At 44.8% G+C, this 22,892-nt stretch overlaps 2 pseudogenes; one reads left to right on the forward strand and one right to left on the reverse strand.

Moving 5' to 3' along the window:
- Positions 1 to 11,827: 11,827 nt before the first annotated feature.
- On the reverse strand, positions 11,828 to 11,946 carry LOC134958398 (5S ribosomal RNA; annotated as a pseudogene).
- A 1,569-nt stretch (positions 11,947 to 13,515) lies between these two features.
- Positions 13,516 to 13,634, forward strand: LOC134958445 (5S ribosomal RNA; annotated as a pseudogene).
- The last annotated feature ends 9,258 nt before the right edge of the window (positions 13,635 to 22,892 follow it).

The following is a 22,892-nucleotide window of genomic DNA, read 5'->3' on the forward strand; positions in this document are numbered from 1 at the left end:
GAGCCCGAGGCTGGTTTTGCTTAGGAGGGGGGACCCCACGCATTTAAAAAAAAAAAAAAAAAAAAACACTTTCCCATCCCCTTCCCACTGATAAACATGCACGGATCTCATGGATCCGTGCATGCCTATCCAAACACGGGATAAAAAAAAAAGCAGGTCTGGTTTTTTTTAGCACTTTTTCACGAATTGTATTTCAGCACGGCAGTGTTTGGCTATTGTCGGCAGTGTTTGTGATTTGCACTTTTTAGTAAATTACCGATTTCTACCAAATTGCAGGCGTATTTGACCGATGGTGTATTGATTTGTATTTTTTTCCTAGGACTTCCAAAATATTACGAATGCCCTCATCACTGCCGAGATTTTTGCTTAGTAAATTCCCGACATGACACTTTGAGGAAAAAACGTCATCTCGGTCAAAATCGGGACCTTAGTAAATATACCCCAAAGGACCTGATCTATAGTTGGACACAAACCCGATATTTTCGCAGTTGAGTTACTATTGGCTGTCTGCACATGCGTCTGTCACGCTGCACATGAGCTACAATGATTCTGCGATGGCGGTACCAGACAGGATTTATTCCCAAGGTGATTGACAAACAGAGACCGTTTTGGGGAGGTAAAGGGGAAGTGCAGCAATAACGCAGGCATGTTGCAACCATTTTGGGGGAGTGTTTGAGGCTGTGACTGTGATTCTGTATGCAGCTGCATGCCTCCGACGTCTTACATCCTGCCCAGTCAGTAATAATCTTGCAAAGGATGCTGCATCCTTGTGAGCAGCCGCTGAAATTTCAAAATCGCCTGTGGGCGTCTCAGTACAAATCCAGGCGACAGTGACATTATAATTTCAAGAGTGCACCCAAACAAGAGTCTTCTTTTCTCCTTTTTTTGGACAGCGACATTATCACATGTGCACCGGCCACTGCAAAATCATTTGTGTACATCTCAGAATCAGGACCAAAACCCTGTCTATAAGCAGAAAAAAGTTAGCAAAGGTTTTGTAATGTTTTTTAATCTAAATGGTAACGGTGGAGGTCCCGCTGCCTGCTCTTCCCCCACGTTGTAGAGAACAAGTGCCTGCACTGCTCTTGGGTGCGAGGAGAGAGAGCAGTGACTGCCTCAGCAGTAGCCTTTCTCCTCAGCCCAGCACACACGATGCTTGCCTACTCTCCTGAAAGTTGCTGGAGACTCACGATTTTTGGGGTAGCCCCCCGCGCCTCTGGAAGAGCATGCAGATCTCCCGCATCCAACCCATACCCTAGTGAAGCGGGCAGGATGGAGAGAATCCCCGGCATTTGGATGTCTGTGGTGAGAGGGAGGGGCTAAAGTGACCAGATTCGTGTCATTTAGTCCCACCGCTTCCCATGTACCTGTGAAGCGCAGTGTTTTTCCTGAGGTGGCGGCAGGACTTAATAATGTCAGAGCTTGGCCCTGCCCCCGAAGGTCCCTGCAGCCAGTGCCGGATTAAAGGGGGGGGGCCCTGGGGGTAAGTGCCCCGGTCCCCCCTTTCCAAAAGGGCCCCCCTGCGCCTGCACACAGCGTCCGATCTGCGGCGCTGCACTTCCGACGGCTCTCCATAGGTTGCCATGGCAACCTAACAGCCGCGGCACCGCATAGAAGTGCAGGACAGCTGAGCGACGGCTCAGCTGTCCAATGGAGTGTAAACTAAAGGTGCAGCCTGCGGCTCAGTCATTGGCTGGGCGCGCAGGCTGCAGTGCAAGGAAGAAGTGTGGACTGTGTGGAGCCGCCAGCGGAGGGTGCGTGAGTGAAAGAAGGAGCTCTCACTCTCCTGTCACTTTCAGCCTGCCAGCAGCAGAGAAAACAGTAAGCTGGCTGTATTGGGTTTTTTTTCCATTTTTGTTGTTGTTAAATTGGAATGTATGGTTTTGTTTTGTGATGGCTTGGTGTGTATGTGTAATGTGTGTTTGTGTGCATGTTTATACATATATGCACACACACACACACACACACACACACACACACACACACACACACACACACACACACACACACACACACACACACACACACACTATGTACGTGTGTGTGTGTGTGTGTGTGTGTGTGTGTGTGTGTGTGTGTGTGTGTGTGTAGATGTAAACATATACTGTATATGATTATGCATGTGTATGTTTGTGTATAAGATAGATATAGATATAGATATATATATATATATATATATATATACTGCTCAAAAAAAATAAAGGGAACACTAAAATAACACATCCTAGATCTGAATGAATTAAATATTCTTATTAAATACTTTGTTCTTTACAAAATCACACAAAAATTATCAATGGAAATCAAATTTATTAACCCATGGAGATCTGGATTTGGAGTCACCTTCAAAATTAAAGTGGAAAACACACTACAGGCTGATCCAACTTTGATGTAATGTCCTTAAAACAAGTCAAAATGAGGCTCAGTAGTGTGTGTGGCCTCCATGTGCCTGTATGACCTCCCTACAACACCTGGGCATGCTCCTGATGATGTGGCGGATGGTCTCCTGAGGGATCTCCTCCCAGACCTGGACTAAAGCATCCGCCTACTCCTGGACAGTCTGTGGTGCAACGTAGCGTTGGTGGACAGAGCGAGACATGATGTCCCAGATGTGCTCAATTGGATTCAGGTCTGGGGAACGGGCGGGCCAGTCCATAGCATCAATGCCTTCGTCTTGCAGGAACTGCTGACACATTCCAGCCACATGAGGTCTAGCATTGTCTTGCATTAGGAGGAACCCAGGGCCAACCGCACCAGCATATGGTCTCACAAGGGGTCTGAGGATTTCATCTCGGTACCTAATGGCAGTCAGGCTACCTCTGGCGAGCACATGGAGGGCTGTGCGGCCCCCCAAAGAAATGCCACCCCACACCATTACTCACCCACTGCCAAACCGGTCATGCTGATGTTGCAGGCACCAGAACATTCTCCTTGGCGTCTCCAGACTCTGTCACGTCTGTCACATGTGCTCAGTGAGAACCTGCTTTCATCTGTGAAGAGCACAGGGTGCCAGTGGCGAATTTGCCAATCTTGGTGTTCTCTGGCAAATGCCAAATGTCCTGCACAGTATTGGGCTGTAAGCACAACCCCCACCTGTGGACGTCGGGCCCTCATACCACCCTCATGGAGTCTGTTTCTGATCGTTTGAGTAGACACATGCACATTTGTGGCTTGCTGGAGGTCATTTTGTTGGGCTCTGGTAGTGCTCCTCCTGTTCCTCCTTGCACAAAGGCGGAGGTAGCGGTCCTGCTGCTGGGTTGTTGCCCTCCTACGGCCTCCTCCACATCTCCTGATGTACTGGCCTGTCTCCTGGTAGCGCCTCCATGCTCTGGACACTACGCTGACAGACACAGCAAACCTTCTTGCCACAGCTCGCATTGATGTGCCATCCTGGATGAGCTGCACTACCTGAGCCACTTGTGTGGGTTGTAGGGAGGTCATACAGGCACGTGGAGGCCACACACACTACTGAGCCTCATTTTGACTTGTTTTAAGGACATTACATCAAAGTTGGATCAGCCTGTAGTGTGTTTTTCCACTTTAATTTTGAGGGTGACTCCAAATCCAGACCTCCATGGGTTAATAAATTTGATTTCCATTGATAATTTTTGTGTGATTTTGCTGTCAGCACATTCAACTATGTAAAGAACAAAGTATTTAATAAGAATATTTCATTCATTCAGATCTAGGATGTGTTATTTTAGTGTTCCCTTTATTTTTTTGAGCAGTGTATATATATATACTGGATGCGGGCAGCACATACGTTAAGTAGAAGTAAGTCCCGGTGCCCTCTGGAGGATGAGCCCATATTACTACACCCATGGACGGCGGCACTTGGTAAAAAATCCAGAAACTGCAGAATACTGCAACGTTTCGATGTCGTCAGGCACATGTGCCTGACGACGATGTATTTAATAGCGGCACTCGGAAACGTAGTAAAATAATCAACAGTGTGTTTAATACATCACTTCAATCAATACAACGTTTCGGGACCCAGCGGACTCTTTGTCAACCTGATGTATTAAACACACTGTTGATTTTGTGACTACATTTCCAAGGGGCGTAGTACGGTATGCCGGCGGCCGGGCTCCCGGCGCCGGTATGCTGGTCGCCGGGAGCCCGGCCGTCGGCATACAGACAGTGGAGCTCCCCTAACGACGGCGGTAGCCGAAACGGCTGTTGTGAGATTCGGCTGGGTAGGATGTATATCCCCAGTATACACAGGACGTGTGAGATATCTGATACTAAAAATGTCATGTTTACAAATTGCTGAATTTGCACAGAAAACCCTTTGTGATGTATTATAAAATGGCATAAGAACGATTGATTATACTTGGAGTGCTGGTCTCATCTACAACATAGCCCCAGCTGGAGCCTCATTGTGTGGTTGTATCCATATATATATATATATACATATATATATATATATATATATATATAATAATTCACCTGCTTCCTTGTTAGGGTCATGCTGTTTGAAGTGCCCCGGGCCCCCCATAGCCTTAATCTGGCTCTGCCTGCAGCATCTATTCTCCGGCTTCTCTCAGAGAGGAGAACTGAAAAGTAGGTAAGATTGGCACACACGCTGATTGTGTGCTGTGCTGGTGAGAGAGGCAGTTACTTCTCTCTCTCCCTATGTGATATGCAGGGGGAAGCAATTGTATCCGCCACCAGTAGGCGACTCCCATCAGCACCCATGCCGGCGCCCCCCACCTGCATACCTCCCAACTGTCCCGATTTTTTCGTGGGACAGTCCCAATTTGTTAGGACTGTGGCACTGCAGGCCGCAATGTCCCATGGTGGGTGGTGCAGTTTTGAGGCTCCTGTCACTCGCTGCTCTGCCTAGCAGAAATTAATGGGAGACAGAAATTCTGGGGGTATGCCAGCAGCTCACAGAGCACTGGGCATACATCCATAGTGACAAAAAACGGGGGCATTGCTCGCAATCGCTGCACTTCCGCGAAGCCATGCCCCTCTTCTATAGGCCACACACCTTTTCTGTAGGCCAAGCCCCCTTTTGGGCGCGACCCTTGGCTGCACCTGGGATTCCCTCGTCCCCATCTCCCGATATTGGGAGGTATGAGTCAGGCCCCCTTTTTACCGTCACTGAGGGAGCATGCCCGGTGATCTGTGAGATGCTGGCATGCGACAAGGTCCCTCTTTATGATTTGAAAAAGTTGGGAGGTATGCAAATGTTGTATTTTCCCACACAGTAACATTTTATACTGTATATAGGGGTAATTCTGAGTTGATCGCAGCAGGAACTTTGTTAGCAGTTGGGCAAAACCATGTGCACTGCAGGGGAGGCAGATATAACATGTGCAGAGAGAGATAGATTTGGGTGTGGTGAGTTCAATCTGCAATCTAAATTGCAGTGTAAAAATAAAGCAGCCAGTATTTACCCTGCACAGAAACAAAATAACTAACCCAAATCTAACTCTCTCTGCAAATGTTATATCTGCCCCCCCCCCCCCCCGCAGTGCACATGGTTTTGCCCAACTGCTAAAAAATTTCCTGCTGCGATCAACTTGGAATTACCCCCAATATGCATGTTCATTGTGACAAGCAGAGCCAGATAGTGCAGTGAAGTGAGCAAGCCTACGGGTGAAACGCGTTTGGCACGGCTGGAATCAGCATGGCAATGTCGCCTTGTGAAAGTTAGACTCACTGGTCCTACAACCAACATACGCTGCTCCGTCCAGAAGTACTGCTGCCTTTAGAACGGTAATCTTCCTATTCTCAGCTAGCTCTCGTCCACGGATTGCGGTGCAGCGTCCTTGCTCTGTCCTATGATATCAAGGCGCTGCAACCGCTCTAACGTGGAAAGCAGTACAGCTACTTATCTTTCTTCCGGCCAGTAATACCCGAAGCGCTGCTGTTTTCGTATTTGCCGTCCGCTGCACCGGTCCTAGTGACCAGAGTACATGACGAAAAGAGATCTCAGCGGCTGGACTGGGTTTGCGGTCATAAAAACTTTCCATTCTAGCTGGGTTTGCTGCTACTTTTTAGCCCAACACATATTGTTTAGTGACCTATGGTCAAATGTTAGAGAAAACAATGAATTATGATGAGTGAGCCTAACAATATCAGCATACCGATAAAGTATACCTGAAAATAAATTAGGGAAAGTACTTTGCTAATAGCCTGTGTGGAGAACGGCTTTTTTGGTAATTGCATTTCTATGTGAGAATGTGCACGGCACTGGTTTAATATTGAACCACTCCCTGTCATCTCCCTGCTATCACCTGAAAATTAAACAGGCAGGAACTGTACTCAATTTCGGTTAACACTCATCCCTGGATTGCGGTGCAGTGTCCTGCAATGTCCTAGGATATCGGGACATTCCATCCGCTCTAACAGGGAAAGCAGTACGGCCACTTATCCTCTTTCCGGTCAGAAATTTCAAGGTCGCTGCCCTCTCATCCACCGGCCGCTGAGCTAACAAAAACCTTGAGCTCATGACGGTGAGACAGTAGAAGCAATGTACCATGGCATACTGATCATCTTTTTCACTCTTTCCTTTTTCTCTTTTATACCAACTATTTATGTCGGGCTACTAATGAGCGCATAAGATACCATATAAATGTGATGGGCATTCTGCATCTCTCAACACTGTGTATATATCATTTGGGCAATTTTTGAATCTTTACAATTATACATGCGTTTGAGAATATAGGAGCAGACGTTCTGTAAATTAATACCTATTCATGATATGGTTGTTTAAACAGTGAGAGACCATAATTGGTTTTAAAAAAAATCTGAATAAAAAAATAAGAATAAAAACAAGCTCCTCAGTGAGCAATCAGTGTTCTCCGAACAAATAAGCTCCATAGTGAGCAATCAGTGTTCTTTGAACTCCTTGTAATAAACAATTGATCCCAAGGTGTATATGAATAAACCTGTGTGTGTGTGTGTATATATATATATATATATTTTTTTTTTTCCTTTTCAAATTTCTTTTAATTTTAAAGATACAATTAAAGGTTATATTTTAATGATACTTGAGGGTATATCTGGCCCTATTTATATTTCAAAGAGTGCCCCCAAGATAGAGTCTTCTTTTCTCTTTCTAGAATATTTGGTTTTCTGACTCTGGGGAGCAACACCAACCCTGTATTATGGTGAATCTACCCGAGTAATCATAGGTATTTGGTTTTCTTTAAAGAATTAACCCCCCTCGTGTGTTCATTTTGTGTGTAACTGTGTCACCCAGGTACAAACAAGGGGGTATCTTGTTGCGGATCATCACAAATGTTTCTTCCGACAAGCAGAGCATAGCAGACAAATGATACAGTTCCGGTTCACACCACGTTCCCACATTGTATTATTTCATTTCTCAATGCTTTTCCCTGTGGTGCATGGACCACCTGCTTGCTGCTTCTCTAGTCTGGTTTCCATGCCCACTCACTGATCCCACTTGGAGGTTTGTGACCACCTTCTGTCTTTTCATTTGCTTCTATCCCTCAGAATACATTACTCACTGTTAGAATGGCCTTATCTCACAAATATTATTGCCAAACAATTCATATCATGGAGTTAGTTTGGTTTGCCGGCACTCTTTCAGTCACTCATAACAGTAGGCTGCTCACAGAGAGTTGAATGTTGTAATCATTGAAAATCGTATTAACTATGAAGGGCTAATAAATAGATTAAACTCTCACTTCAAAACTACATGCAGCAGATTATTCATATATAATGTATTAAGAATATTTATAGAACAGGAATCAGTAATAGAAAACTGCAGTGCTACCTGTCATTCTGCTGATCCACCCAGTAGCACATTACATACTCTTGTTACCACCAGCACAGAGTTTGTTTCTTGTAATCAATGCAATACAGGTAATTAAGGCCTGATACGCCAATGGAATTTGGATACATGTGCAGGGGTGTAGAGAGCCACGCTGGGCCCCAGTAATGAATGGTTGGGGGGGAAGGTTGTGTTTGGCCTAAAAAGGGGGCGTAGAAATAATAAAATATAAAAATTGTGCCACTCTACTGCAGCAGGACACCTTGCTTGCGGTAAGCGGGCTCCTCCTTCTCAGCCGATTCCACCTCCCAATGATATTTTGGAAGATGGCGTATGTGCTCTAGAGAGCAAAGACTCTGACCCAGTGCCAGAGTCTATCTTTTCAATGTGCGGAGTGGAGATGTGCGGAGTTTTCAATGTGCGAAGTGGAGATGTTGTTCGGAGCAACCAATTTGATTCTATTTTCTTCTAGAAGGTGGTAGATAAAAGATAAGTAAAATCTGATTGGTTGCTATGACAACATCTCCACTTCTGTAAACCTGCACTTTAGTAAATATAGACCTAAGCCAAAAAAGTAGCCATTCCTTCTTTAAGTCAACATTACAAAATTCATATAGGCATATTAATGTATATGACACCTTATATAATTGTAAATTCCTGATACAAAAAGCCCTTTACTAATATAAAACTGAACATGAATTCAACAGGGCTACTAGTAATAATATCCAGTCAGCATTTGCATTGTGCCTAGTTCATCATAAAATAGGAAACCTGTCAAAAGATATGAGCAAAAACTAATTATTGTAGACTAAATTCCAAGTCACATAGGGAATATAAAGCGCATATTTTATATATGAATTCCAGTGAAAACAGATAGGCATGATTAACTGAACTAAGACACCATGTAAAACTATACAGTATATACAATATAAGTTAAGCGAGCACAAAAAAAGCAATTAAGAAGTATAAAAATTTCTCATGAGAAACTTTTTTGCCAATGCGAATGGTAAGCTTATTCATAATTGAATCAGTCACAGGCATGAGATCAGCCCAGCAGCCTGAATTAAGAGAGGATAACTTTACCTCAAAGCACATATGTTACATGTTCATACGTGGGATCAGAAATAATGACATACTGTACAAAAGAAGCCATACAGGCACTCTCTAAAATGCGATCCACACTCAAGGTCTATTTACTAAGCCTTGGATGGAGATAAAGTCCCAGCTAATCAGCTCCTAACTGCCATGTCACAGGCTGGGTTTGAAAAATGACAGTTAGAAGCCGATTGGCTGGGACTTTATCTCCGTTGGATTTATCTCCATCCAAGGCTTAGTAAATAGACCTAAATCATTTACATGGCAGTTATTGAACCTTAGTAGAGCTCTCAAACAAATTCAGGTAATTTTCACACCACTTGTTATACAATGCAAACTTTCTCTGCCTTGACAACAGATATAGGGGATGCTGTCAAACTCCCGTCAGTCAGAAAGAAGACCGGCATCGGGATCTTGATGGACAGAACCCTGACACATCCCGCCGGTAAGGAGTGGGGTTAGGGTTAGGCTGCTGGGGTGAGGGGAGTGTGGAGGTGGGTGTAGGAGGTTAGGGTTAGGCTGGGGTGGTTAGGTTACGGGAGGGGCAGGTTAGGACCATGTTGCGAGAGGGCTGAGTTAGGGTTAGAATACTTACCTAGATGTGTCAGGATTCTATTGTCGTCTTCTGACTGCCGGGATCTTGTATAGGCCTGATTCAGATGCGGATGCAACAGCCGATGGCAACGCAAGTGGAGCGATTGTTATTCATTGTGCATGCACAGTGACTGATTTGCGATGCTGCTTGCACAGAGGCAGTGCCGTAACTAGACATTTTAGTGCTGTATGCAAAAAAACAGCATCGTTGCCCCTCCCATATATAAAATAGGGCCAGTGCATGTCGTAGGCATGGCTTCATGGGGAAGGGGTGTGGCCACAAAATAATACCAATTCATATTACAATGCACAGTAGTCTCCATTATTCAAATTACGCCACACAGTTGCACCACTTACACACATTACACCAGGTAGAGCACCTTTTACACATTACGCCAGGTAGGGCCCCTTTCACACATTGTGCCAGGTAAAGCTCCATTTTACACATTACCCAGGTAGAGCCCCTGTCACACATTATGCCAGGTAGAGCCCACTTTTACACATTACGGCAGGTAGAGTCCCCTTTTACATAGTACGGCAGGTAGAGTCTCCTTTTACATAGTACAGCAGGTAGAGTCCCCTTTTACACAGTTCGGCAGGTTGCGTCCCCTTTTACACAGTACAGCAGGTAGAGTCCCCTTTTACACAGTACGGCAGGTAGAGTCTCCTTTTACATAGTACAGCAGGTAGAGTCCCCTTTTACACAGTTCGGCAGGTTGCGTCCCCTTTTACACAGTACAGCAGGTAGAGTCCCCTTTTACATAGTACGGCAGGTAGAGTCTCCTTTTACATAGTACAGCAGGTAGAGTCCCCTTTTACACAGTTCGGCAGGTTGCGTCCCCTTTTACACAGTACAGCAGGTAGAGTCCCCTTTTACATAGTACGGCAGGTAGAGTCTCCTTTTACATAGTACAGCAGGTAGAGTCCCCTTCTACACAGTTCGGCAGGTTGCGTCCCCTTTTACACAGTACAGCAGGTAGAGTCCCCTTTTACACAGTACGGCAGGTAAAGTCCACTTTTACACATTATGGCAGGTAGAGCTCCCTTTTACACATTATGGCAGGCAGAGTCCCCTTTTACACAGTCTGGTGGGAAGCAGACAGAGGTAGAAGGGTGGGGGGAGAGGTGAGAGAGGGATAGAGATGAGCAGCAGCAGGTAGGCTCCAGTACCCGGAGCCTGGCCTGAGCACATGGGGGAGAGACACAGGTACCTATGTAATGGTGGCAGGCAGTGCACTCACCCTGCGGTGGCAGAGGTGGAGCTGAGCTTCCTCTTCCTGTGAGTGCGGGCAGCCATGGCGGCAGCGGGGGATGTCCCTGTTCAAACTTGTCCTCCCGGCATCCCCCTGCTTGGAGGAGGCGCATTCCTCTGCTAGCCTATATGCTAGAAGGACACTGGGCTGCTGCATGAGTGGAGAAGAGGGGAGGAGCGGGATGGAGCACATGGGGAGACTGAGACTGCTGCCCAGCACTGCCAGCTATTGTATATCAGCAGCGATGCATCTGGAAGAGCGGGATCTGGGCGCAATGCTACAGTTATAAAATGTAGCGGGCAGTTCTGGTGCTGGCGGCAGCCAATAGGGGTGTATGCAGATGGTGCACCCACAGCACAAGTGCACTGTGGGCTAAGCACCATCCACCCACATTTAGTTACAGCCCTGCACAGAGGAATCAGTCCCAAAGAGCTTGACAGGTAGCCAGTTGTTTCAGGGGATGGGTGGCATCATGCAAATACAGGTGTGTCAGGACCAATGAAACACCATTTCATGGGCAAGCATAAATTTGACTTTGCAATCTCCCTCGCAGCAAGAGAGCTCTCTGCGTGTCAGGTGAGTTGCACAGTTTGAAATAGGTCAGACTCACTCAGATGCTGCGTTGATGTTGCTGCTTTTGTACTATCAATGGGAGAGAAAGAAGGCTCTGGTGTGGGCGCACTCTTATACAATGCCGTAAAATTCCTATAATATGTGAAAGGAAATATTTAAAACACAATTTTTATTAGTAAAGTTTAAAACATAATTACCCACTTAAGTGATCCATGGAAAATGAGAAAAAATGTTAAAATGTTCTGGTCTTTTATCACAAAAAGAGATTGGAAAGGTTGTAGACACTTTATTGACTAACCCCCATTCCCCCTGACCAGTACAGAAATTCTGTATTGATGGGACCCAGGAGAGGTCACGAAAGTAATTGTAAATGTGTCCAAGTAGGACCACTTATAATACGTCAATGCAGTGAAAATAATGGCCACCAAAGACGATCACCTGAACTGAACTATGTCGATATGACAAGGGCGTTAAGCTGCAGTAGGAGGAATTAATAGATGCGAAGAAGAAAATAAGTGCTGATACTGCTGTTGGTGTCACATTTCACATAGAAAGGAAAATAATTCCTACTCTACAACACCAGGTATTCGCAGGAAGTCTCCTCTCCAGGTACTAACCCGGCCCAACGCTGTTTGGCTTCCAAGATCGGACGAGATCGGGCATTAGCAGCGTGGTATGATAGTAGAGAATTTATGCGATCTGTATACCAATGAGAGTACACCTATATAAGAAATTAGTGAAATGTATGGATATATTTAGAAATAAGGAAAAGATATGAATAGATAAGGAAAATAGAAATATGTGGATCTGCTTTCTACGTTAGGCACGGCTCAACAAATCCCACATTCGTGGTATTGCGCTCCATGGATCGTAGATGAGAGTCCACGGAAAAAGTATTAGAGAAAGAACAGACAAGCAGAAAAATACTGATATTTGTCAATTGTATAATAAGACAATGTAATGAACAACTACTGCATTAAACGTCAGGTCAGTTGTAGAAAATTTATATTAATGATATTATGCTCCTGACACTGGGTAATGATTTGAACATACAAATACATTCACACAGGAAAGATATGTATCACATTACGTGTTTATCCAAAGTGGACCAGAAAAATATTCTTAGCATTCTGCTATCAGTTTCTAGGATGGTGCTGAAGATCATATTAAGTGGAACAATATACCCGTATGCTTGCATCCAATTGCAATCACACAGCCTATCTGTAATTTTAGACAATTCTGGTGCTGGATATCCACAAATGCTGAAAATCGCAGAGTAAGAAAACAATATGACAATATATTTGTTTCAAAAGTTGGAACAAAAGCCTGTGATAGCCAACAACCTTGACATAGAAATGTCAGCTATACTGCATACTCAAGTATAAATATACAGAGTGTAATAGCACAAGGATAATGTGTTGCTGTCTGTGAAGTATCTTCACCAGACAGATGCAGGCTTACGGTACTCCCAACCAGGAGGTCAAGGTAGGAATGTCAGGGCATTGTCAGGTGAGGAAGAATGGTGACAGAGGATCCCCCCATAGAAGGTCCCGCCGTGGAAAACGCGTTTCATCCGTACGGGCTTGTTCACTTCCGGGTTTGGAGGGGTGGATGGGGAGCAGGGTTTAAAAGCAGCTACGTTGGATATATTGGCCAATCGCTGGTAGTAATGACTGAGAGTGGGCGCGCGATATCCAGCACCAGAATTGTCTGAAATTACAGATAGGCTGTGTGATTGCAATTGGATGCAAGCATACGGGTATATTGTTCCACTTAATATGATCTTCAGCACCATCCAAGAAACTGATAGCAGAATGCTAAGAATATTTTTCTGGTCCACTTTGGATAAACACGTAATGTGATACATATCTTTCCTGTGTGAATGTATTTGTATGTTCAAATCATTACCCAGTGTCAGGAGTATAATATCATTAATATAAATTTTCTACAACTGACCTGACGTTTAATGCAGTAGTTGTTCATTACATTGTCTTATTATACAATTGACAAATATCAGTATTTTTCTGCTTGTCTGTTCTTTCTCTAATACTTTTTCCGTGGACTCTCATCTACGATCCATGGAGCGCAATACCACGAATGTGGGATTTGTTGAGCCGTGCCTAACGTAGAAAGCAGATCCACATATTTCTATTTTCCTTATCTATTCATATCTTTTCCTTATTTCTAAATATATCCATACTTTTCACTAATTTCTTATATAGGTGCACTCTCATTGATATACAGATCGCATAAATTCTCTACTATCATACCACGCTGCTAATGCCCGATCTCGTCCGATCTTGGAAGCCAAACAGCGTTGGGCCGGGTTAGTACCTGGAGAGGAGACTTCCTGCGAATACCTGGTGTTGTAGAGTAGGAATTATTTTCCTTTCTATGTGAAATGTGACACCAACAGCAGTATCACCACTTATTTTCTTCTTCGCATCTATTAATTCCTCCTACTGCAGCTTAACGCCCTGGTCATATCGACATAGTCATCAGTTCAGGTGATCGTCTTTGGTGACCATTATTTTCACTGCATTGACGTATTATAAGTGGTCCTACTTGGACACATTTACAATTACTTTCGTGACCTCTCCTGGGTCCCATCAATACAGAATTTCTGTACTGGTCAGGGGAAATGGGGGTTAGTCAATAAAGTGTCTACAACCTTTCCAATCTCTTTTTGTGATAAAAGACCAGAACATTTTAACATTTTTTCTCATTTTCCTTCATTTTCCATGGATCACTTAAGTGGGTAATTATGTTTTAAACTTTACTAATAAAAATTGTGTTTTAAATATTTCCTTTCACATATTATAGGAATTTTACGGCATTGTAAAAGAGTGCGCCCACACCAGAGCCTTCTTTCTCTCCCATTGATAGTACATGTACTTTCTGGCTCTGGGCGCACCACCAACTAGGACAGAATTCAAAAGAAAAAATTATATATGATTTTTTCTTCCCAATTAATAAGGGTTTAATTGTCTGACTTTGGTTTTCCTCACTTATGACTACATTACCTTGACCTGTGCCCGATTGCCCTTTACCTTGTCATTGCTGCTTTTGTGTCAGACGTATTACAGATGGCACCAGTAGGTGGCCCTATGCTCGTGTGAGCTTTGTAGACATTAACATATTTTAGCAGTTGCCCGGCTGGCACTACCTGCTCAGCAAAGGGATGCAAAGCAGGGAGGCACCAGGGTGGAGAGGCGCTCTCCCTGCTCTGCATCCCTGCTGCCGTCTCCTGCTGTTGCGGGCTGCTGCGCCTGTTACACTATATGACAGACAGCAGCACTGGCAGCTTGAATCATGCCCCCCTGAAAAGGGGGTGGAGATACACATATGAATGAGGGGCAGGACTACACAGTACTGAGGGGGTGGAGCTACATGGGTCCAGGCTGCTACAGAGGAGGATAAACTGCTATATATCTTGCCAGCCACACTTTGTTACTGCTATGGGCATTATGTGTATCAGCGGCACTAATACTGGGTGCATTATGTGTATGAGTGGCATTACTACTGGGGTCATTATGTATAAGGGGTGCTACTACTATGGGCATTATGTATAAGCAGTACTACTACTGGCGGCATTATGCATATAAGTTGCACTACTACTATAGGCATTATGCATAAGTGACAACTACTGCTGGGGGAATTATGTATAAGCAGCACTACTACTGGCAGCATTATGTGTATAAGCAGTAGTACTACTACTACTGTGTGTATAAGTGGCACTACTATGGGCATTATGTATAAGTGGCACTACTACTGGGCCATTATGTGTATAAGCAGCACTACTACTATGGGCATTATGTGTATAAGTGGCACTACTACTATGGGCATTATGTATATGCGGCACTACTACTGGGGTATTATGTGTATAAGCAGCACTACTACTATGGGCATTATATGTATAAGTGGCACTACTGTGGGCATTATGTGTATAAGCGGTGCTACTACTAGGGACAATATGTGTATAAGCAGCACTGCTACATGTGGTGTAATGAGAATAAGATTGTTCTACTGTGTGGCGTAATTTGAAATGGAGGTACTATTGTGTGACCACGCCTCTTCCTTGTGAGACCACACCCTTTTTTCTTTGCCGTGCACTGTCCTTTGTAAAGTATGGGAGGGAACAAATTTGTAGTTTGCAGGAGGGCACCAAATACCCTAGCACCGGCCCTGGCAGTTGCAATCTGTGCGAATGGAGTTGCTTCCGCATCTAAATCAGGCCCATAGAATGCAAAACCTTTTCTGTGCACAATAATAACATTAATGACTACCTCTGCACTAGTGTTGAAAAGTGCTACCATGAATGTTAGAAATGGGTTTTTCTTCTAAACTATTTTAGCCTCCCATCAAAAACTGAATAATGATACAAAAAACCCATCAGCAGCCAACACATCTATTCCAGGTTTGAGTCACTGTAGATGCATGAGTGACACATCAGAGCTCAGTAGTCAGTGCCTGCAGCTTGCTTTTTAATGAGCTCTGCACAAATGCCCCGTCTACTTTTTGCAATAAGTGTCTGTTTCTGACACCAAGACCCATTGGTGCGGCTACATTCAAAGACAGGTAATGGCCCAGCTGTTGTAGGGAGGTCAAGCTTCTGTCAGTGATTTCTGTGGAATTGCCCATTGAGACCTTTTACCAAAGTGGACTGTACAGACTCTTTCTTTTTTTTTTTTTTACAATTTCACTACATTTTAGCCCAAATCTGCCATACCTTCACCACGGGCTTTATGGGACACACACATGGAGCTTGATAAAAGCATAATAAATGAAAACACTACATAAGTTTTATGAACTTCTGAAACAAAACACATGTTGTTTTTTGGTCAACATGTAAATTGATAATCCTATTCCATAATTTATTCCCTGCTTTCTTTGTGTGCATGGACTCTCCAATCAGTGCTGGGATACATGATCTCTAGGCGCTATGCTGGGAAAGGGTTTAAATGTCTCTGTGTGTGTGAAACCTTTGCCTTCAGTATTATGGAGAACCTCATCACATACACTGTACTACATAATTTATTTTTATTTATTTATTTATTAGCAGTTTCTTATCTAGCGCAGCATATTCCGTTGCGCTTTACAATCAGAACTACAATTATAGAACAAAACTGGGCAAAGACAGACAGACAGAGGTAGGAAGGCCCTGCTCGCAAGCTTACAATCTATAGGGAAATAGGCATTGATACACAAGGATAGATGCTACCTGTCACATAATGGTTCCCCAGGTTGCTAGGTTCTTAATGGGTTGTATATGATATGATCACCCAGCAATGTTGGAAGACAAAATGTGAGTTTATGTGGACTGTACAGAGGGGATGTAACTTGATAGGGAAGCTGTGAAGGTTATGTGTGTGGGTCTGAAATTTGGTAGGCTTGTCTGAAGAGATGAGTTTTCAGAGAACGTTTAAAGGTTTGGAGACTAGAGGAGAGTCTAAGGGCCAGAACCTCTTCATGTACCATTATACCAGTCAGTTTCCAAATGACTGAAATACCTATTGTAAAGGGGCTTATAGAAAATTTTCTTCTGGGGTAAATATATCGATCAATTTGCGTTCTTTATCAAATGTAATATTAATACGAGATCATGTTAAGCAGAATAAGTTGTCTTTGCTTAAATCCTGTCACCAGTGTCCTTATGAAGCTGCACAGTATTCCACTTCCACAGCTGTAGAGACATGGAGGTGAACTGAATGTACAATATTTACAGGACCATACAATAAGACAGGACATCGGTGTGCCCTGTTTGCTAAAGGCAATGAGTTGTATGATCCTCAATGTATTTCAGCGGTCTTCCTGGCCAGCGTTCCTGGAAACTGTGGCATGTTTTCTGGGAGGGACTAGGCCAGGGTCTGCATGGCTGCATGCAAATTTCATGGCCTCGCAAGCTGCCAGGTACCAGTCAGACTGAGTAAGCTGAGTAAACTTATGCAGCCTGGCCAAACCTGCAACCATTGCAACCGATGGTCCAGATGGTGATCTGAGGCACCCTCTACAGATGCTGCACTCGGGGGGTCATTCAGGTGCAGTTGGAGTTGCTATCACTGTGCTTCCATGGAGGAAGCAGCAGTGATACCGCTGTATGGAAATGCAGCAGGAGGCATCTATGATAAGCACACACCTTGCAGTGGTGATCCGAGCTACATCGCATGGATCAAAGCATCCACCATCGCGCAGCTATGTCACCATGATGCCGCACAAGCTACCCATCGCAGAGGCCAGGAAATCTACATCCTATGACGGAGAGTACTGGCCTCTTCCCACCCCCTAAATGGTGTTTTTCCAAATGGAGCACGTTGCCACCATCCTACTCGCCAACGAAATGGCATCAAACTGTCAATCAATGACAGTCTAATGCCATTCTGCGTCCTGCAGGACCTGTTCGCACATCCACAGAATGGGTCCTATACATGCAGAAGGTACTGAGGAGGGGGTACTGAGGAGGGGGTATATTTACTTCAGGTCGATTTTGGACGATGTTAGTTGATTTCAGTTTGATTTCATATCGATCTCAATCGATGTTGGGCTACCGGGGTTAAAACGGGATACGGTCATTAGGTCGACTCAACTTAGGTCGACAGTCATTAGGTCACACTGAAACCTCTGAACACGGGTTTTTGGCACATGAATGCGCATAACCCGTGTTCATGTGCGGTGTGAAAGGTGCCGGGGTTGAAATACAGGGTCGAGTGACCGGTATTTCATCCCTGATCATGAGCAGGGTTAAAAACGTGTTCAACTCGGCTCACTGTGTGGTGTGAGTGGGAGCCGGGTCGATGCCACTCGTTTCCCGTTCACTCTCTATGTACGGACATTACAGGTCTGGAGGTACCCAGGCCTACTAATGTATATAGAAAAGCCCCAGGGTGCTATAACTGTGTGAACTGTGCCACGTGCAGTCATTTAATTGCATGTAAATTTTTCAAACATTCTCATAATAATAGAACATATGAGATTCGACATGTCCTTACTTGTAGCACCTCATTTGTTGTTTACGTGACAGTCTGTCCGTGTGGGTTATACTACATAGGCCAGACTATTCGTAAATTTAGTGAAAGAATGTCGGCACATCGTTCCGCCATTCGTCTCACTTTGGAAGGGAGGCATATTGATCAGCCTGTGGCGAAGCATTTCAGGGAGAAGGGCCACCCCTTATCGTCCTTGAAGTACTTTATAATAGATCATGTTCCTGCCGCCCTACGGGGAGGGAATAGACCTAAAAATCTTTTAATTAAAGAATCCCAGTAGATTATGAGATTGGGGACCATTTATCCCATGGGCCTTAATGAAAAAATCAATTGGAATACTTTATGACCCATGAGAACTATTATAGGCGTTACACCCTATTTGCATGTGATGATCGTGTATCAAGTGACCAGTTTTTTTCACTGTACTTATGTTTCGCACTGTATGTTTTTATTGCATTTTTTTGTATGTTTGTATCGTGTTTTTTGTAATGGCTCTCTCCCTGTTCCATTCCTCTCAGGCTCCGGGCTGCAGAGTATGCGCAGGACGCACTGGGTCATGAAGCAGGAAGTCCGGTCATGTGGAACGCAAGTCAGCGGGTACCATGGAAACGGTTCCTGTCTTCACAGGAAGCGAGTCACTGCAGCGAGCCGGCGCCGGGACTCCTGATGAATGGACGTGGACCGGTGAGTAGCAATAACGGTATTTAAGTGTGTGTCTGTGTTGTATTCATTTGTCATTGTCTGTGGTCCCAAGGAAGGGGCTGAGTCCTCGAAAACGTTCGATCTGACCTAATACAACTTATCTTTATGACAGTCTCTGAGTGCCGTTCTTATTGGATGAGTATGAAATTGCTTTGAACTGGACATCGGGGCATTTAAACTGTATTTGTGAGTGCCGGCTGAATTGGATCGCTATATATATATATATATATATATATATACCATAACTGCTATAAGGCAGCTAATTTCTCTAGCCACTTCTTAGTAAGAAACCAGGTATCCAGCAGGATCCCATACGCTGTAATGCCAGCGAGCGCTAGAAAGCCCCTTGTGGGCACAGTAGTTCGCTGCGCTCGCCACAGGTTCTAATCTCCATCTATGGGTGTTGTGGACACCCTCAGAGGCAGAATAGACTGTGGCGCCGGTATTCCGGCAGTGGCATTTGACTGCTAGTTAGGATTCCGGCATCGGCATTATGATTGCCGGGATCCCGACTAGCGGTATTTTAACCACTTCCCGAATCCTAGCTTGTTTACTATTAACTAAGGAGGCCTGTAAGTGCAAGAATGTAAGCACAAAGTACAAGTAATAATGATCATTTAATTACTGAGAATATAATTTCTATATAAATTAGTTAACAGTGAGAAATAATACAGTGAAATAATAACACACAGTCACACTCATGGACACATCTGGTATCACACCGGAAAGGGTGCCATTCTGTCTGATCATTTATTACCTATCTGTAACACTAATAATTATCACATGGTCATCACAGTACAGGTGCAGAATGTGCAATGTAGAACAGTGCATAGGCTGTACAGTACGGTAGTCTGTCACTATTATTAGTGTTAGAACATTCACGTATTGCTTTGCATCATATTATGCAGATGTCTTGGTGCGGGTTGAGTATGGGTGACCGCAGTGGCGGAACTAGCAAGCGGTGGGCCCAGGTGCGACAAAATGCTTTGGGCCCCCCCCCATCCCATCCAGGTCCACCCCCTCACCCCTTGAGAGGATCTGGTGAGGGGGACCTGCTCAGGGATACCTAGCAACAGTGCCGTAACTAGACATTTTAGCACTGTGTGCAAGAAACGGCATCGGAGCCCCACCCCTGCATGCAAAACAGGGGCAGTGCGCGCTGTAGGCACGCGCAAAAATACATAGTGGTGTTGCTTCGCGGGGAAGGGGTGTGGCCACAAAATAATACCAATTCCTAAAACGGTGCACAGTAGTCTCCATTCTTCAAATTACGCCGCACAGTAGCACCACTACACCAGGTAGAGACCCTTTTACACCTTACAGCGAACAGATTCCTCTTTTTACACATAACGGCAGACAGCGTCCCCTTTTTACACATTACGGCAGACAGCGTCCCCCTTTTTACACATAACGGCAGACAGCGTCCCCCTTTTTACACATTACGGCAGACAGCGTCCCCTTTTTACACATTACGGCAGACAGCGTACACTTTTTACACATAACGGCAGACAACGTACACTTTTTACACATAGCGGCAGACAGCGTGCCCTTGTTACACATTACGGCAGACAGCGTGCCCTTGTTACACATTACGGCAGACAGCGTGCCCTTGTTACACATTACGGCAGACAGCGTGCCCTTGTTACACATTACGGCAGGCAGATTCCCCCTTTTTACACGTTGCGGCAGGCAGTCCCCCGTTTCTACACATTGCGGCAGGCAGATTCCCCATTTTTACACATTACGGCAGGCAGATTCCCCATTTTTACACATTACGGCAGGCAGATTCTCCCTTTTTACACATAGCGGCAGGCAGATTCCCCATTTTTACACATTACGGCAGGCAGATTCTCCCTTTTTACACATAGCGGCAGGCAGATTCCCCATTTTTACACATTGCGGCAGGCAGATTCCCCATTTTTACACATTGCGGCAGGCAGTCCCCCCTTTTTACACATTGCGGCAGGCAGTCCCCCATTTTTACACATAGCGGCAGGCAGTCCCCCCTTTTTACACATTGCGGCAGGCAGTCCCCCTTTTTACACATTGCGGCAGGCAGTCCCCCATTTTTACACATAGCGGCAGGCAGTCCACCCTTTTTACACATTGCGGTAGGCAGTCCCCCATTTTTACACATAATGGCAGGCAGTCCCAACAAATAAAGAAAGAGACAGAAAGAAATAAAGAAAGAAAGAGACAGAAAGAAAGAAAGAAAGAAAGAGAAAGAAAGAAAGTAGAATCACACTTACCCTCTCCGCTGGCTCAGGCTCCTCGTGCAGCTTGACGATTTCCGGGCAGTAGACGAGGTGGAGGAGGGAGCCGCAGCAGCGCTATGTTATTGGTGGAGGCGCTGCTGCTGCTACCCCCCTGCTTCACTATAGGCTGTTCTCGGAAGACAACCTATAGTGAAGTAGAGGGGCAGCAGCAGCAGCGCCTCCACCAGTAACAAAGCGCTGTTGCGGCGCCCTCCTTCACCTCCGTCCTCCTCCTTCCCCCGTCCGTGCCGCTGCTCTTCTCCTCTGTGGGCGGCTGTGCGCTGCGGGCAGCGGTTGCCCGCAGCGCACAGCGGCATGTAATGAGTCAGTTTGACTCATTACATGCTTGGGCCCCTGGACAGAGGCGGGCCCCAGTGCAACGCACTGCTTGCCCTGCCGGTAGTTCCGCCTCTGGGTGACCGGCGTTTGGGATCCCGCCGTCACTATACCGATGTCGGGATCCCGGGATTTAGAATGCCGGCGGTAGGGGGGTGAGCATAACAAAGCCCCTTGTGGGCTCGCTGCACTTGCCATACTGTGGGCTCGGTGGCTTGATGCGCTCGCCATAGGTTTTATTCCCACTCTATCGGTATTGTGGACACCCACGAGTGGGAACAGTCCCTGTTAGTCGGCATGCCGACTGTCTGGATTTTGAGGGGTCGGGATGCAGGCGTTGGTATTGTGACGAGCGGTCTCCTGACCTCTGGTCACATAACTACATCCCCTTGGTGCTCCTACAATACTTTATAAAGTCAATTCATATTCTGTAGCTACTATGTCTAGGAGTAGAGAACTGTGGGGGGTGTACGTTATAGTGTAGATGTTGATGCTGTAGAATAATAAGTGTTACCTGGGTAACAGGTAACCATTATTGGAATACTGTTTATATATTGATTAATAAGCTTATTAGTGGGTGTCGCACATCAGCCTATTGTGTGAACAGCTATTACCTGGACAGCCATGCATCATTACTGCCTGCTAATGCACCTAGCTCCCCGTCAGTAGAGGTTACAGCCAGGAACAGCTTCAGGAGAGTGATAAAGGAAATTGTTATACTTCCGAGTTGCTCTAAATAAGTACAAAGTAACTACAATATGTTAAGTTTTGTAACATACTAAAAACTGATTTTATGTCTTTAATAAAGTGCAAGCAGTTGGATTTATCTTAACAATAGTACACCGCAAACTACCTATTAGCAATTTGGCAGTAAACATATCAAGCTTTACTACTACCAGTGCTCAGTTTAGATACAATTAAGGAACAACAACAAAACAGTTGTATAGTACAGTACAATACAAATAATAATGAGGTAATGATAAATGTAAATTGTAGACATTAATGAACACTTAGTAGTAAATTACATGCATTCTAAATTATTTTACTATCAAAAATATTAGGAACATATATTGTGTAGAAACAGTATGACCAAAGTAGAAACATTAAAATTCCAGTGAAGGTCCATTCATTTCTACTAAAGTCCCCTAATTAACAGAGGGCAAGTTATGCATTCTCAGTGCTATGGGGGTAATTCCAAGTTGATCGCTGCAGGATTTTTGATAGCAACTGGGCAAAACCATGTGCAGTGCAGGGGAGGCAGATATAACATGTGCAGAGAGAGTTAGATTTGGGTGGGGTGTGTTCAATCTGCAATCTAATTTGCAGTGTAAAAATAAAGCAGCCAGTATTTACCCTG

Source organism: Pseudophryne corroboree, chromosome 1 (assembly GCF_028390025.1).
Source record: "Pseudophryne corroboree isolate aPseCor3 chromosome 1, aPseCor3.hap2, whole genome shotgun sequence".
In the NCBI taxonomy this organism is placed as follows: Eukaryota; Metazoa; Chordata; class Amphibia; order Anura; family Myobatrachidae; genus Pseudophryne; species Pseudophryne corroboree.